Genomic DNA, 16,864 nt, shown 5'->3' on the forward strand with positions numbered 1-16,864 from the left:
GTCAGGTAACGGAACCAAGTACTGCACAACTTTTCTACAGCGCCTTTGCCCAACTGTGTCGCTTAGAAGATCTCACTTTATGTGAAAACATTTTGTCTATACCCACAATAATCTTAATTTGAACGAAAATGCTCGACAAGCTCTGGCTAATTACTTGAACTCCATGGATGAATGAATTGCCACGAATTCAACTGCAAAGTAATGTCTGCTTCAATTTCATGTAGTTGAAAGTTGTTCTTTCTTCCCATGGGTAAGATGCTTAGCCATTTGCAGGTAGCATCTGAAGATTAAACCAGATACTTGGTAGGAATTTAGCAAGGGGTGACTCATTGACCGTCAATGTTTGGAGCATTTGGGGGAGAACTTGGAACATTTTGGCCCAGGAATGATAAGACAACTATATCTTCCTAATATAACCATGAACTAGGATCTTTATCCACTCAGTTCTGCACTCACCTTTACCGTTTATCCCCTTCCTCAACATTGGATGAACTTTCTGCTCCCCCTACCATCCCCAGTTTTGCTCCTGATCTCACAATCCCCCAGTATCTGAACAGGGGTCACCATTATTTCATAGAAAGAAAACTCCTTTCTACTAAACAAAATGTTTGATGTTTTCGCAGGTTTGGAAATGTGTGACTGTCAGAATCAGAAAGAGAGTTTCACTCTAGATAATCCAGAATTTGCAGAAGGCACTTGCCGCCAGATGTTTTTTGACAAACCTTCTCAGCAAGATGTTTATCCTATTAGCAGAAGGAAAAACAAACTGTGCTTTGAAGCAGAAACCATGAGCACACTTTCAGATGTATCACAGGTATGTTGTTTTACAGCCAAGTAGAGAGCTAATCTTTTGGGTATCAATAAAACAAAAAATCCAAGACATGAAATAACTGTGCACAGTACAATAACTTAGAATGACTTCATATTGTTAGGGTGTACAGTAGCTCAGAATAGAATGACTAACATTTAAAATGTCATCATGAAGTCATACAGCATGAATCAGCAGTGTCCCTGGGTTACAAAATATACCATATAGCTTCCATTGTTGACATCGGAATGTTGGAAGTGTCTAGTGGAATCCATTAGCCTGTAACAAGTTTTGTAAGGTTTAAGATGTTTCAATGTTGGCTAAATTTGTTCTATGCTTCTTTTCATGTGATCGACTGCTATGAATTAGAGCTGCATTCACTGAAAAAGAGCTGGGGATTATATGACAACATTTCTTTATGTTAATTACCAGTCCAGAGCTTGCTTGGAAACTAATGGCTTGCCCTTAACACACAGCGTTTACTGACCCACAAAGTCTACAGTGAGGGTTAAATGAAAGGCTTGAATTGTGAATCTCCAGAGTTTACTAGTTGACAGACTCTTCACTCAAGCATTGTATTGCCTTTGGCCTTGTTGAATTTGTATATTAGTGTTCCACTAAATTCTCTGGGGAGCATTAAGTGCAGTAACTAACAGCATCATTTTAGAGATGCAGTACGGTAAAGGACTCTTCCAACCCAACAAGACCACGCTGCAATTACACCCATGCAATCTATTAACCTACCAGCCTGTACATCTTTGGAATGTGGGAGGAAACTGGAGCACCAAGAGGAAACCCATGCGGTCACAGGGAGCGTAAAACTCCTCAGAGCCAGCAGCAGAATTGAACCTGGGTCACTAGCACTGTAATAGCATTATACTAACTACTATGCTACCATGACACCTGTGATCACAGCTAATAAGCAGCAATCAAGCTCTCTAGCCCTCCAACAACAGTTTTGTCTGTCATTACATCAGTAAGTGAGTTGCTCAAAAATTTAGAAACAAAACGCTATTTTTCTTTATGTCTTTTTTTTGTTTTCTCCTTCCAGTTGGCATTTCCTTGATTCCTCTACTGTTCGTTATTTTGGTCTAATGCACCCTATATTTCAAACATTAACTCTGTGTTGGTTCCACCATTTCGACTGAAGCATTTGCCTGTTTTGCTCTGGGGATTCAGTCACATCTTCAATGCTGAATGTAGGCAGTCAGACATAAATTCACACAACATACTGCTTTGTGGCATCATGCTGGCCACTGCTTTTGGAAATGATGGCGAGTGCAATGGACACATTATTTCTGGGATCGAGTATTGTGAGATTCAGTACCAGTGGTTGCGTGATTTTGTTTTGGATTGATATAATGCTGATATTGTTGAACTCTCATTCAGGATGACGGGGACCACAGCATCAAAGAAGAGAAGAGTGACACTGATTTGAATTCCAGTTATTGTGGTAAGAGTGGATTGATGGATTTAAAAAAATGTACATTTTGTAGCCTGGGGAAAAAGTACACACTCAGGACAACAAAGACTTTTACGGTTTTAATTCCTTTATTGGTTTTCGATGTTTAAGTGCCAGAAGAGGGTCGTGAAACAAAACGAACGAATTTACAACCAGTTCTTGCTGTTACAATCTCAGTTTAACTTTCAATTCACACCCTCGTGTATGGACAGAATTGCGTTTGCAGTATAAAAATACCAGAACTAATACGGTAGTGGTAATCCTACTTGGGTGGTGAGGAACTTGGTATAAGCCACGCTACCCAGCGTTGATTTCTTCACTCGTGGAAATCTTTCCTAACAATGCCCAGCCTCGGGAGGAACCCAAGTCCAACGCCTTACCATGTCTTCAGCAAAAAACAAAATGGTCTCCCCACTATCCCGCGCGTGCGTAATGACATCACCGTCTCCCTTAAAGGCACAGACAACTATTCTAGCATTACCTGGATGGCTGCCTAAGTACACTTTTAACAATACTGAATAAGATCCGACAGTCACCCGGTTACGTACATATACTCACTTGCCACTCTATTAAGTACACAACATTGCAAAAGATAAGTTCCATTAACAAGGGAAAATATGAGTTACCCAAATCTGTTCTTTTTGTACTGATTCTTAGGTAATGATGTTGACAACATTATACCCAAGGAAGATATCTTGAATAAGAAGACAGCTAGAGTTGTTGAAAATGAGGTCAGAAAAAATATACTTCATCACTAATAATTACTAATAGCAAGGCAATGACAGTTCTGCAGAGAGCTTATCATTATTGCATAAAATTAAGATGTTTCTTTCTGAAACAAAGAGTAATTAAAAGCATGGTTTGTCATTTCTCTGTAAATAACTGCTCAAGGTAGAAGTGAGTTTGTGGATTGGAGAAGGTATGCCTTGTTCCTGGAAAATGTTTATGTGTCTGCCACAGGTTTGAAGTATTGCGCACAGTTCCCAGTGTCACTAACTGGAAGCTCGCTCTTTGGGACGGCTGGGTTTGGTGTTTGTACCAGCATTATAATCTGACTATGCAATATATCATTGCTACAACAAGGGAAGGGTATTAATGTGATTTGCAGTTACAATGTGAGGAGGAAGGAGAAACATTGCCCTATTTTCCACTGCAAAGAAAGATTTTATTAACAGTACAGCACAGTACAGGCCCTTCAGCCACAATGGTGTGCTGAAACAATTAAACCAGTAAAATAAACCAATTCCTTATGCCCACACAATGTCCATATCATTCCATTCCCAATACATTCATGTGCCTTTCTAAACATCTCTTAAAAATTCCTAATGTATCTGCCTCTACCACCACCCCAAGCAGTCATCCATCACTCTCTACGTAAAGAAACTTTGCCACTCACATCGCCTTTGAATGTACCCCCTCTCACCTAAAATGCTTGCCTTCTGGTATTAGACATTTCAGCCCTGGGAAAATAAAAGATACTGATTGTCTGCTTTATCTATGCCTCTCAAAATCTTATAAACCTTCATCGGATCTCCCCTCAGTTTCCAGCGCTCCAGAGAAAACAACCCAAGTTTGTCCCGCCTCTCATTATAGAATGTCTACTAATCCAGGCAGCATCCTGGTAAACCTCTTCTGCACCCTCTCCAAAGCCTCAATATCCTTCCTTTAATAGAGGCACCAGAACTGTATGCACGGCACCAGAAACGGCCAAACTAGAGCTTTATAAAGCTGTAACATAACGTCCTGACTCATGAACTCAGAGTCTCAACTAATAAAGGCAAGAACGCCATGTACCTTCTCAACCACCTCGTGTAGCCACTTTCAGGGACTGTGAACTTGGACCCTGCGGTCCCTCTGCTCATCACCACTGTTAAGGATTTTGCCCAGAACAGTATACTGTCTCTTTCACATTTGACTTACCAAGATGGCCAGGTTAAACGCCATCTGCCATTTCTCTGCCCATATCTGCAACTAATCTACTGTAAATCTCACTGTATTCTTTGCCAGTCTGCTATGCTATTCACAGCACCACCCATCTTCATATCATCTGCAGATGTACCCATCTACATTTTCATCCAGATCATTTAAATACACCACAACCAGCAGATGTTCCAACACAGGCCCCTGCGGAACATCACTAATCACAGACCTTCAGCTGAATGATGCAAGACCACAGACAAAATAGATTGGCATAATATTAATGCTAGAGAAAGTTGAACAGAGAGAGGCTTTTTGAAGGAATCGTGAAATGGATTGACTAAGTAGAGGTGGAGCTGTTTCCAAATGTAGTAACAGAGTGTAGGACTTAGAATGTGCAATGTTACAGTAAGTAGTATTTGTGACAAGTAACATAGCTGTATCTAATGAGTGTGGGAATGGGGTGTAATGGTTGCATTACCTGGCTAGTGTTTCACTAACCTGGATTCAATAATCTGGATAGGAAAAGGAAAAGGGGAGGAGAAGATGGCGGCGTGACACAGCACGCGCGGCCTCTCCAGTGATGATGATGTCTGTTATCTGTCAAGTAGGATGCCATGCACAATCCTGATTTGATGGATACAGACGTGAGAAGCACAGAAGAACATCTGGAGAAACTTCTGAAATGCCCGGTTCACTGCCACTGCGATCGAGAATCTCTGGAGGGGAAGGCCCCAAATCCTCAGCCTTGTCTGTTGCTGGCAGCCGGGGCGGGGTCGAAGTGCTGGTCAGAGATGGTGCTCGGTGTCAGAGGGCTGGTCGGAGGCTTGAAGTTTTCGGATGGACTCAAGAGTCGACTGTGGTGGGATGCTTCCAGGGTGCTGCATCGGCAAGTTTGCGACGCTGGAGGTTCATGGCAGGAAGAGTTTTCTTCCTCCTTCTCCGTCTGCGTGAGATGATGGGACCTTCGAGACTTTGAGACTTTTTTTTATTGTGCCCATGGTCTGTTCTTTATCAAATTACGGTATTGTTTTGCACTGTTGTAACTATATGTTATAATTACGTGGTTTTTGTCAGTTTTTTAGTCTTGGTCTGTCTTGTGTTTCTGTGATATCATTCTAGAGGAACATTGTATCATTTCTTAATGCATGCATTACTAAATGACAATAAACAAGGATTGCGTGTCCTTTAATCTAAACATGACTACTGGAGAATTTAAATTGAATGAAATAATCTGAATTACTGTACTGAAAAGTTTAGATCAGAAATAATTAATCCCCATAAAACCTGGAAATCTACTCTCCCAACCTGATCTGGCTTATATGTGTCTCAAGGTACACTGATTATCAAAGTACTTTATGTATGCACAATTCAACCCTAAGATTCGTCTTCTGCACAGACAGTCACGAAACAAAGAAGAACCATGGAACCAACTCGTTCAAAGAAAAACATCAAGCATCAACCCCTCCTTCCCCCCACGCAAAAAAAACCTGCAAACGGCGACATAAAAAGGAGTGAAAACACAGAATATACAAACACAAAATCAAAAGACATACTTCTGTGCAGTCCAAGACTCAAGCAAAGTATTAACAGCTACTTACCTCCAAAATAGCAATCCACTCAATTTGAATCTATACGTTAAAACAGAATGGGTATACTAACACCAGAGCACCTTATGTTGACGTGGCATTCGGATTCACATGTGGAATGTACCTTTCAGCCCTAGACTGCACCAATTTCTGGCTACATTTTGAACCAGTTGCAAGACGGTGGTTTTAGTACTTTAGCCAAAAAAAGTCTCATGGCGTGACTAAGGAAGCCTCCTAAGGTACCTATTATGCTTCCTCGGCAGCTACTTCTTACTGAGCTACATTTGGAAATGGCATGGGTGCAGCATGCATCCTGGATCAGAGATTCAATATCCAGTCATGAATGATGACGGATGGTTAAATAGCCAACTGGGAGTAGGCAGCTTCAAGGTGATTGTCTGGGATGATGGACTTCAGTATGTGAAGATGAAGCATTTGCAATCATTTTCAGCCAATAATGCTACCTCAGCTTCTTCTGAATAGTCCTTCACCCAATTCCACCTACTCTGTCCACGTAATAGCAGGAAGTGATGAGCACACTGGATGGCAAAGGCTATGAGACAACACAACAACCCCACACTACAATGAAAAGGCTGCATCCCTAGCAAATTCTTTCAGTGTAGTTACCCAACAACATGGTTTACCCAACAATATTCAGGTATGTCCCGTCAACAAAAAGTGGGTGAATTCTGATCTAGCTAATTACTGCATTCAGGCATTACCAAAGTGTTTAGCAGATTTATTAAGCTGCACTTATCAATGACCTGCTCACTGATTTTGCCCGCACCAGTAGACTGTAGATTTCTTTGTGGACATTATACAAACAACAAAGGAACTGAATTCATGGTATCAAGGCAGCATTTCAATGCCTGTGGTTTTAAGACCTGCGGAACTGAATAGTAGAAAGCAAAGGAACAACTGGCATGAATGAAACATCAGAGGCCTGTACCTTTGCAGGATAAAGTTCCTAAGGATTGAAAAATGAGCTGCTGGAGGAACTCAGCATTTCAGGCAGCATATGCGTCAGTCCCCTGTGTCTCCAAGTTTGTGAGGAACCCATCACAGAATTAATCTGTCATATTGTAATCTGCTGGTTTGGGATTCTGAGATTTGTGACAATCAGCTACAGCTCAGAATCCGAGCTTGCAACAGGTACATGGAAATATTACAGTGGTACAGACTGATACTTGTGTAGTCATCAGGGGTGTGCATACTTTTATTTTTTTGTAGATTATCACACAAACTACTGCTGCACATCATCACAGCTGTGCTAAATGAGCCTCCTTATCAGCTGAATATCATCCATGTTTGTTTCCAAACAAGTTACTTCATGATATTTTATTTCTTCAATTAATATAGTAACTGATTTTTTGAATGATGTAAATAACTGTATATGCAGCCTTATTCCAGTAGAGGACAGTGTGTGTACCAAACAGGACCAAATGAAATGTACTTCAGCATGAAAACCGAAACACAATCAGTGAATAAAGATGAGTCGTCATTCCCCCCCACCCCCCCACCCCCACCAAACAAAAGTTCATGTGAAAAGTAGTTTACAAACTTTACTGGAAAATTGGAATAAATTTGAGGATAGCTTTAACACATTCATTCTCACATTTACAATTTTTTTATGTTTGTTTAGTAGCCATTATACAAAACCCACTGGTGTATAACTATCTTTTAACTGCAATTTTGAACAGCATTTTGGGCTTTTTGCTTGTCAAGCTGATAACACATTCTTTGATAATATTTAGACTGCTTTAAAAACTATTTTCATGTTTGTCTATTGCTGAATTCATTTCTGCTCTGATTCACCTGTGTGGTTTTTGTGCCCCTTCTTCCTGTGATACAAGATCATATATGAATAATGCTTTTCAAAGCTTACAGTTTAAATTTTGTACAAGGCAGTTAATGTTCTAGTAAGCATTTTGTTAAAACTGTCCGGATCTGTACATTTAAGGATGAATGAAAAATATGGGAATTATTTAATTTGGGGGATTAAGTATGATGAAAAGATGATGCTTTATTTGTGTTTCTGCTTATAGTTAAGAAACAGAGAACATGCAGCTCCCACGTTAGTTGCCTTCCCAATGAAATTAGAAAGGGTTTACTTCTGTAACAGATTTTGTGAACATAATCACAGATTATAGAAACACAAATTATATAACTGCGTAATTCTTGGAATCCTTTTTCTATGGATTACAACAATCACTAGTAATATTAAATCACCATAATAATTTACAGTACATATCAGGTAAAATAAAATGAGATAAAGTTTGCAATTGGAACCCATTGTCTTTAATTTTCAGGCAGTAAATCATCAAGGGAAGTCATCAGATGAGTTTAAATTGCTTGTGGCAGAAAATATTGAGCTCCACACATGTGTGAATGAACTGCAAAGCAAGGTATGAGGTAACTGTTCCCACTACTCGAATATTTGCCCAACTGTTCATGCTTTTCTCTTCAGTCTGAGTTACTGTAAGTTATTAGATTTATTCCAGCTTGTATCAAATGCACCCCCTGTAGAATCATTTCTTTTCCTGCACCCAGGATTTATAATGTGCAGACATACGGTATCAGACTTTACTTCGTGATTGATGATTACCACTGCCACTGTTTGCCATTATAAAAGTTGTACAGCGTTTGTAGGATTGGTATGTTTTTGATAAATAGATTATCAACCATTATTTACAAATGAGAGTTTGCGTAAGCTTTCAGAAAAGTATCAGGAGTATCAAGTATTTTCAGTAGTTGGATTAAGAATCCATCTGTGGATCAGAATCAGAATCAGGTTCATTATCACTGACGTATGTCATCAAATTTGTTGTTTTGCAGCAGCAGTAGAATGCGAGACATAAAAATCACTATCAGTTACAGAAATCAGTAAATTGGACAAAAGATGAATAATGAGGTAGTGTTCATGGAATGCTCAGAAACCTGATGAAGGAGAGAAAGAAGTACTGTTTTTAAATTGCTGAGTATGGGTCTTCAGGCTCCTGGGCCACATCCTCGATGTCTCGGATGGGGAGAGTCTTTACTGATGGATTTCAAAGGTTTTCTGATTTCAACCAAGAAACTCCCATAATTTACACTTTTAGGATGTTCCAAAGCAATTTTCATCTAATGAACTACTTTTGTCGTCCTCCTTAGTGTAGGAAATGTAAAATTGGACCATCAAACAAATTTAGTCAGCTGTTCAGACAACTGGAAGTTGCTGTAAAATAGCTGCCTGAAATGTAATTGTTTTGGCTCAGATGAATCGGGATTACCAGAAAAATTAAAGGCCAGATTTTAATTTTTTTGAAGAAGAGCAGGACTTCAGGTTAGGTGGTGATTTGCTTTTCCTAATGCTAAAATTAAAATAATAATGAGCCAGATACATTAGGGACATTTAAGGGACTTTTAGATAAGCACAGGATGATAGAAAAATGGAAGGGTTAGATTATTCTTGGAGTAAGTTAAAGGGCCAAAACAGCATTGTGGGCCATAGAACGTGAACTGTGCTTTAATGTTCTATGTTATATGACTTCTTGATATTTGAGGTTTTGGAACCCCATATGGTTCATTATTTTCATCTCTATAAAGTTTTTGGTGTGGGCCCCCAAACCCTCAAAACCTTCTACAGCAGGACCATTGAGAGCATTCTGACTGGCTGTATCACCACCTGGTACGGGAACTGCACCAGCCTTGATCGCTGGACACTGCGGAGAGTGGTACAGACAGCCCAGCACATCTGTGAATGTGAACTTCCCTCCACTGAGGATATTTATAGCAGCAGGTGCAGAAAGAAGGCCCTGGAAGATTATCAGGGACACCAGTCACCCCAACCATAAACTATTTCAGCTGTTTCCATCTGGCAAACGGTACCGCAGCATTAAAGCCAGAATGGGACAGCTTCTTTCTACAAACCATTAGACTTTTAAGGTCACACGTCTATACATTGTGACAGAGTCATAACACAAAGATCTTTACTCACTCACGTTCTGGTATGAATATAAGATTTAAATAAATTCTAAATTCTAATTCATTAATTAATAAGATTGGCAGTTAATGGTGACGTGAATATATAATACCTGTGTCAGCTTAGGTTCCATACCCTAAGCTTTCCTAGAAATTCAACTATTAAAGCTTTCGTTTCATCTATAAATTAGTAGTGGTTTAGAAGGGTCATTTTCTCACAAGTGAAATGACAGTTCAAATCCTGGAAGCCATACAAATAAAGGCCAATAGGGCACAATCTTTTGCAGGTAGTTCTAACATCGTTCAGCATTTTTGTTGAGCAAGTTCAGTGTTTTGTATCATCTTAAGTAATTGTTATAAACTTAATTTTCCAAGTAAGCAAAGAATTGAAAAAACAGGTCAAGGGACAACTAGTTATTTTAATTTGCTAGTTCAATAAAAAGTATATCTTTATAAATATAGTAGCAATCACAGGTTGATTAACAATGATTCTATTCGAACTGATCAATATTTTTCTTGTTAAGTATGTGATGCTTTAATCTGTGATGTCACTGTAGCTAATTTTAATGTATAAAGCCTGTAGGAAATGTATTGAAAATCCTGTGGAGAATTCCATCACAGGTTAATTAGTCAATTCCTGGACTGTTAACTATAAAGTGAATTTCTCTGGGCCTTCTGTTGTGGACAACTGTATAATTTGACACAGGTTCAATGGAAACGGCTATTAGCAAAGCCTTAAAGAAATGTAATTCTTCATTTTTTTTTCTAGAGAAATATGAATAATGACAGTGCAACCTTCAGATGAGATGTAGCTTTAACTTAATTGGATTTTCAAATGCTAAGACTAAGATCTTGAAGATCTAAGGGCTGAAGAACCCATTGACCTCTGTGCCTGATCCATTTTTTAAAGTAGTTTTACTTAGAGATACAGAGCGGAATATGCCCTTTGAGCCACACTGCCCAGCAACACCCCCCCCCCCCCCCGACAACCTAACCAAATCACAGGCCAATTTACAAGACCGGTTAACCTACCTGCTACGTGTTTGGACTGTGAGAGGCAGCTGGAGCACCCTGAGAAAACCCATGCATTCCACGAGGAAGGCGTACAGAGGGAGTTGGGATTGAACTCTGTATTTTTATAGCCTGAGCTGTAATAACATTATGCTAACCACTACACTACTGTGGCAACCCATGTTCAGGAGCAATGAGATTTCTTTTCAATTTTTCTGATTTACTGCGTGGTACTTGTTCTTTGGGAATTGAAATGGAATATAATGCTCCAAAGAGCATTCCAAGAACATTGCAGGAATTCCTCTCCCCTAAATATTTCTCTCAGCTACCTTCATACATGACTCACTCATTGACCAAGAATACTGTATGCTAAAATGTTGACTAACTGTTGGGAGTTTTGTTAATCCTTTATCCTTGTCCTTGAAAATATGCTTTCTTTTCAAACAGATCGATGGCTTGAATGAAACAGTTCAGATTGCTGATCAAAGGCTCTGGATGTTTAATATGCAAATTATTGGGTAACTCTAACCTTGTATTTAACTGAGCAAAAGAACACCAAATAACATTTAAAGTCAGGCTTTTAAGTTTAGAGATTCAAGCTTATTCATTCTCTAAATACAATGGTGGGCTGGGGGTGGGGAGGAGAAAGGTCTATAGCTTAAGAATATTAACCATTAGGCTCAGGTTTACATTAAAACAACTGTTGTACAATCAATCAAGAGTTATCTCCCCCACACTTCCCCACAATTAGAAAATCATTCATTGTTAATCTTGATATTTTATCATACAAATTTTGTGAAAAAGTTCATTTAAGAGATGTATCGGGGTGCAACACCATGTCACTGCATCTGTAACAAGGGACCTCAGCACCACTTGCACAATACGTATGTAGCTGAATTCTGCCAAGGTTTTATAAAAGCACACATAGCTTGATTCCAGTAAGATTTTCCCCTCATTCACCTCTTTAAGGTGGGCAGCCGATCTGTTTGGATGCCCTTCTGATCTTTTGCCTCCCTGTCTAAATACTAATTCTTCCCACACTCTGCATTTTGCTTCTAAAATAAAATTTTTCATTTTCTAGTTCTGGAATGCGAATGAGATTGTATACTCAAAACATTCTGATAATTTGTGAACAGATAACTGAGGAAATTACAACTTGTGTCTAAAGGGAAACTGATCAGTTAAAATTCAGATTTTAACAAATCATTTTAATCATGTTGTTTAATTTAAAGGTTAGAGAAGAAGAATTCTGCTTTAGTTGCTGCTTTAAACAAGAAATCAAAAAGAGAACATCGAGTTAAAGGTATGTTATGGGAGTTTGGAGCTGAATGTTAAAAATTATCACAATTGTTATTATTTCCAGATCACCCATGTCTTAAACAGGAAATTAGAAATCTGTGCCATAAAGGAACAGCAGTTATAATGGGTGACTTCAATCTACATGTAGATTGGGTGAACCAAATTGGTAAAGGTGCTGAGGAAGAGGATTTCTTGGAATGTATGCGGGATGGTTTTTTGAACCAACATGTCGAGGAACCAACTAGAGAGCAGGCTATTCTGGACTGGGTTTTGAGCAATGAGGAAGGGTTAATTAGCAATCTTGTCGTGAGAGGCCCCTTGGGTAACAGTGACCATAATATGGTGGAATTCTTCATTAAGATGGAGAGTGACATAGTTAATTCAGAAACAAAGGTTCTGAACTTAAAGAGGGGTAACTTTGAAGGTATGAGACGTGAATTAGCTAAGATAGACTGGCAAATGACACTTAAAGGATTGACGGTGGATATGCAATGGCAAGCATTTAAAGGTTGCATGGATGAACTACAACAATTGTTCATCCCAGTTTGGCAAAAGAATAAATCAAGGAAGGTAGTGCACCCGTGGCTGACAAGAGAAATTAGGGATAGTATCAATTCCAAAGAAGAAGCATACAAATTAGCTAGAGAAAGTGGCTCACCTGAGGACTGGGAGAAATTCAGAGTTCAGCAGAGGAGGACAAAGGGCTTAATTAGGAAGGGGAAAAAAGATTATGAGAGAAAACTGGCAGGAAACATAAAAACGGACTGTAAAAGCTTTTATAGATATGTAAAAAGGAAAAGACTGGTAAAGACAAATGTAGGTCCCCTGCAGACAGAAACAGGTGAATTGATTATGGGGAGCAAGGACATGGCAGACCAATTGAATAATTACTTTGGTTCTGTCTTCACTAAGGAGGACATAAATAATCTTCCAGAAATAGTAGGGGACTGAGGGTCCAGTGAGATGGAGGAACTGAGCGAAATACATGTTACTAGGGAAGTGGTGTTAGGTAAATTGAAGGGATTGAAGGCAGATAAATCCCCAGGGCCAGATGGTCTGCATCCCAGGGTGCTTAAGGAAGTAGCCCAAGAAATAGTGGATGCATTAGTGATAATTTTTCAAAGCTCGTTAGATTCTGGACTAGTTCCTGAGGATTGGAGGGTGGCTAATGTAACTCCACTTTTTAAAAAAGAAGGGAGAGAGAAACCGGGGAATTATAGACCGGTTAGCCTAACGTCGGTGGTGGGGAAACTGCTGGAGTCAGTTATCAAGGATGTGATAACAGCACATTTGGAAAGCGGTGAAATGATCGGACAAAGTCAGCATGGATTTGTGAAAGGAAAGTCATGTCTGATGAATCTCATAGAATTTTTTGAGGATGTAACTAGTAGAGTGGATAGGGGAGAACCAGTGGATGTGGTATATTTGGATTTTCAGAAGGCTTTTGACAAGGTCCCACACAGGAGATTAGTGTGCAAACTTAAAGCACACAGTATTGGGGGTAAGGTATTGGTGTGGGTGGAGAGTTGGTTAGCAGACAGGAAGCAAAGAGTGGGAATAAACGGGACCTTTTCAGAATGGCAGGCGGTGACTAGTGGGGTACCGCAAGGCTCAGTGCTGGGACCCCAGTTGTTTACAATATATATTAATGACTTGGATGAGGGAATTAAATGCAGCATCTCCAAGTTTGCGGATGACACGAAGCTGGGTGGCAGTGTTAGCTGTGAGGAGGATGCTAAGAGGATGCAGGGTGACTTGGATAGGTTGGGTGAGTGGGCAAATTCATGGCAGATGCAATTTAATGTGGATAAATGTGAAGTTATCCACTTTGGTGGCAAAAATAGGAAAACAGATTATTATCTGAATGGTGGCCGATTAGGAAAGGGGGAGGTGCAACGAGACCTGGGTGTCATTATACACCAGTCATTGAAAGTGGGCATGCAGGTACAGCAGGCGGTGAAAAAGGCGAATGGTATGCTGGCATTTATAGCGAGAGGATTCGAGTACAGGAGCAGGGAGGTACTACTGCAGTTGTACAAGGCCTTGGTGAGACCACACCTGGAGTTGTGTGCAGTTTTGATCCCCTAATCTGAGGAAAGACATCCTTGCCATAGAGGGAGTACAAAGAAGGTTCACCAGATTGATTCCTGGGATGGCAGGACTTTCATATGAAGAAAGACTGGATGAACTGGGCTTGTACTCGTTGGAATTTAGAAGATTGAGGGGGGATCTGATTGAAACGTATAAGATCCTAAAGGGATTGGACAGGCTAGATGCAGGAAGATTGTTCCCGATGTTGGGGAAGTCCAGAACGAGGGGCCACAGTTTGAGGATAGAGGGGAAGCCTTTTAGGACCAAGATTAGGAAAAACTTCTTCACACAGAGAGTGGTGAATCTGTGGAATTCTCTGCCACAGGAAACAGTTGAGGCCAGTTCATTGGCTATATTTAAGAGGGAGTTAGATATGGCCCTTGTGGCTACGGGGGTCAGGGGGTGTGGAGGGAAGGCTGGGGCGGGGTTCTGAGTTGGATGATCAGCCATGATCATAATAAATGGCGGTGCAGGCTCGAAGGGCCGAATGGCCTACTCCTGCACCTATTTTCTATGTTTTCTATGTTTTCTATGTCTTATTTAAGAACAGCATGTGTTGTATTTTAAGCCAAAGGCAAAAAAAGACATTTTTTATCATAATGGACATCTATTTTAGATCAAGGAAATTCAAAGTTTAGTTTGTTGTACTGCATGTCACAGCCGCCAATGAATATTTTCTACTTTGAATATTGAGGGTTTTGTTTAGTTATTTTAATCAATTCTGTTGATATTCAATGTGATTAGTACCTTAGAAGAATGGTTACTGCCAACATATAGCCATTGGGAAACATATTCAGCCAGGTAATAAAGACTGACCAGTAAAGATCAGGTATAATCTTTTTGGCTGTTATGTCAGAATAATACTACATCGAAAAGTTAGAGGCCTAGAATCAGTTTATAAACAGATGCTTTTATGATCTCAGCAACATCATTACACGAAATATCACGGGTGGGGAAAAAACACTTAACTTTAACAGGCTTTCCAACATCTTGTTAATCTATAAGAATACTGAAATTGTCCAGTTAACTACTATACCAATGCAGGCTAAACCTGCATAGAAGTTATGGGTCAAAGTTTCAAAAGTGGTAAGGTATGGATTTCAATTCCAAATATAACATAATAGTCAGTTACTTTATCACTCAGTGATTCACTGGATCCAGTGATTTAAGATGTACTGTGCATGTGTGTGTGGGGGGGGAGAGAGAATGAATGAGAATGGGAGAATGAATGAATGTGAATGTTAGGTCTGTACAACAGCTTAACCTCTAGTTACTTTGGACCATTTTGCCACTGTATCAAAATAAAGTGGAAGCCAATCATTTTGACCCTGAAGTATTGGCTAAGAAAAAGGTAAAGAAAAAGACAAAAAAAACACCCTTGACCTTACAAGAGTTTTTCAAGTAGCCCCTGCTAAGATGGTGGAAACCTATTTTTGTTCATTGTGAGATACCTTGTTGTCAACAATTCATGCGGACATGAGCTTCCCGGAACTCATGGACCAGCCCTTGACTTTTTGTTGGTGGGTCTGATCTTGTTGGCTTTGCTAGTGTTTGAACAGAAGAAGGTCAGAAAATCCTCATTTTAGGGGAATAAATGAAGAGTAATATATGGCAGGAGATGAGTTGTATTATTAAAATGTGATCTTTGTGCCTGCCAATCTCTTCATTGTGGAGCAATTAATTGTCGGAGCCAGCGTGGAAGTCACTTGAACTTGGATCATTGCTGCAAAAGCTGTATTATGTGAGAATCAAGTTACAGCTTCCCTAGAAACAGCTTTCTCTTTAAAGTAGACAGTCATATGATGATGCTGTGCAAAATGATACCACACAGTAGAGAGGACTCCTTGTATTGATGGTAAAGGTATATCTTGGCAGGCATTTGGGTTGCTTATTGATTACTTGAGTGAAGGAGTCAGTTTTCTTTGCATAAATGGGCTGCAAGGGTTTTGAAACTTTTATTCACCAAAACCAGGAAAGAAGCTTGCCCCGGGTGCTGTCCCTTTCACTGGCACTTGCGTTACCATGAGCTGACATTTCTAACTGTGTCAGGGTGCTAATTTCCTGCACTAGCATTTGGTAGTAATGAAATTTCTGATGATATCTTCTCAAGTCCCTGACCCAAAGCTACATCTGTATCTTGCAAAAGGCCCCAAAAAAAGAGCAAGACCTAGCACTGGGAGACTCTGGATCATCTTTATGCTAAAGTTAGTACAGCCACCTTATTAAATGAATGAATTATTGATGCATCTTTGATAGTTTCACTATGTACGTATTAAGAAAATTAAATACTTTGTCATTCTGTGCAGTAAATATTAACGTTTTCCTTTGCACGCCAGACAAATACTACAGGACTACAGAGAAAAGCTACAGTTCTTCGCATAATGAGTGAAACATAAAGCTGTTATTAAATTGAATGAATCATCATGGTATTCAGTTCAATTGTATAAAAATTTCTATTTACAAGACTGGGATGTGTCACTGTACTTTAAAATATATTAATGTAGTGAATGAGATTATCTAAAAAAAAAGGGTTTAAATGAAGTGTATGTTGCATAAGAATGTATTTAAATGAATTCTCTCCAAGCTATTCTCTATAATAAAGACTTTTCTGATATTGGTACAAATGTAATATTATTGACAAGAATTTAAATACTTTTTATTGTTTTGACATGAACTGTAACAAAATATGCTCGCTCTCCATGCTGTATACTTTTTAATAAATCTGAC

General features: G+C 39.4%; 2 long non-coding RNA genes across 2 annotated transcripts; both read left to right on the forward strand.

Moving 5' to 3' along the window:
• The first annotated feature begins 2,195 nt into the window (after positions 1-2,195).
• Positions 2,196-4,918, forward strand: LOC140204983 (uncharacterized). Its single transcript, XR_011887729.1, has 3 exons — positions 2,196-2,261; positions 2,928-3,001; positions 4,799-4,918. It is a non-coding gene; the product is annotated as an uncharacterized lncRNA (long non-coding RNA).
• A 6,278-nt stretch (positions 4,919-11,196) lies between these two features.
• On the forward strand, positions 11,197-16,537 carry LOC140205031 (uncharacterized). The gene is made up of 3 exons (XR_011887737.1): positions 11,197-11,265; positions 11,980-12,050; positions 16,474-16,537. It is a non-coding gene; the product is annotated as an uncharacterized lncRNA (long non-coding RNA).
• Positions 16,538-16,864: the final 327 nt, after the last annotated feature.

Source organism: Mobula birostris, chromosome 1, assembly GCF_030028105.1.
Source record: "Mobula birostris isolate sMobBir1 chromosome 1, sMobBir1.hap1, whole genome shotgun sequence".
Classification (NCBI taxonomy): Eukaryota; Metazoa; Chordata; class Chondrichthyes; order Myliobatiformes; family Myliobatidae; genus Mobula; species Mobula birostris.